The sequence below is a fragment of the Triticum dicoccoides genome, chromosome 1B (assembly GCF_002162155.2).
Source record: "Triticum dicoccoides isolate Atlit2015 ecotype Zavitan chromosome 1B, WEW_v2.0, whole genome shotgun sequence".
Classification (NCBI taxonomy): domain Eukaryota; kingdom Viridiplantae; phylum Streptophyta; class Magnoliopsida; order Poales; family Poaceae; genus Triticum; species Triticum dicoccoides.
In genome coordinates this window covers 133,997,216-133,998,856 of record NC_041381.1, presented here as the reverse complement: position 1 = coordinate 133,998,856, position 1,641 = coordinate 133,997,216, and the positions used below count along the sequence as shown (strand labels likewise).

General features: G+C 42.7%; 1 long non-coding RNA gene across 1 annotated transcript in view; it reads left to right on the top strand.

Moving 5' to 3' along the window:
• Positions 1 to 1,641, top strand: part of LOC119302646 — a 36,455-nt gene that overhangs the window by 33,602 nt on the left and 1,212 nt on the right. The window lies entirely within an intron of this gene.

Here is a 1,641-nt window from a genome sequence, read left to right as displayed (position 1 = left end):
CGGGGGGGGAGAGGGGGCATCAACGACCGGCAAGAAGAAGATGGCGACAATGCGACGAGAGGATCACAACATGAGTTGCGCGTGCGAAAAAATAGACCTAAGTCTAATACCAAGTTAGAAAATATGCAACTTGTATTTTCTAGGGCCAAGGGACAGTGTATACACACACACACACACACACACAATATACATGTGGTAAATATGCAAAAAGCTCCTTGTACTAATGGGAAAGTATACATGCTACATGCAAACGTGATATAACTCTAACAGTACACGATCCCTTGCCTCATTCCTACTGCCGCCTCCCCCTCACAGCCTCCCACAATTCACTTCCTAGTTCATCCTGACGCCTACCCCCACCCCCAGGCCCAGGCCCCATCCTCCTACTGTAGGTCTGATGGCCTCCATCCCCTTCACTCGGGGTTTGAAATTCAAATGGCTATGCTAAATCTTGTAGTGTCACCACTCTTGTCGGAACCGGTGCCTTCATAGAAAACTTGCGGTGTCTGTTAATTACGGGTGATCCCCTTTTAGGCATGGCAGATTTCTTGTGATTTTTTTTTCAAACTGCATATATTTTTAGACTTCGTCATGATTTGGAGTGCAGCTTTAAACAACATAATGCATATGACCTGCTGCTAAAAGAATATAGCTGAGGTTTCTTGCAAGTATGCTTTCTATACTACATATGTTAAGTATCAAATCAGCGGCAATGACAGCATCACAGGTCGGCCGCATAAGAGAATCACAAGGGCACACTGTCGTAGGAAAGGCCATGTTGCTGCACGGTGACGCAAGATAAATAACTAAAATGTGGTCGGTTGATTAACAATATGAACATAAGTTTGGCACATATGTAAATTTGTTCACAAAATACCATGTCAAAGCAACTGTTCAGATTTAGTATTCTACAACAAAATAAGATTTAGTACTCAAGGTTTTTGTGATGAAATACCTTCAACAGTAGCATCATGGCTTTTTATTTTTGTAGTATTATTACTGAACTTGTATCTTGATCCATAGTCATATAAATCTTTACAAGAAAATTTTGATCAGCTGAAAGAACAGATCAAGAAAGCATAATCGGTTTATGTCCAGACGTCTAATAAAATCCAAAATTGTCAATGGGCACAAAACACGGTTCTTCATTGGGAAATAATCTATGAATTCATATGGTGCTTTTATTGATTTTTTAGTACACGGCAAGAAAGTTTTTCCTTTGAAACAATTACATGGCAACAAAGTAGTCAAAAGAAAGAACAAGGACAGACTTTAACAAACATAGATTGATTTTGGTTTGGATCCACCGAGCAGAACTTGCGGAACAGGTGTGGCGGGGTGTGACTTTTGATCCATCGATTGCCGTTTAGGCCAGCTGGAGCGTTGGAGAAGAATTGGAAGACCTAATTACAGATTTGGGGGAACTGGAGAAGAAAGAATCGAGTGCTTGCATTCTGTACGAGAAACCTCGCTGCCGGCGGCTGTACATACGCCAGACCGATTGCTAACCTAGACATTCTTTTCCCTGAGTGAATTCAGATTGCTGGCCGGTGCTGTGTGGAACTGCTTAGGCCAGGCCCAGTATGGATGTAGTCAGTATAGAGAAAATAGCCTCTGGGGACCCTCGGTGCCGGGGGCCCG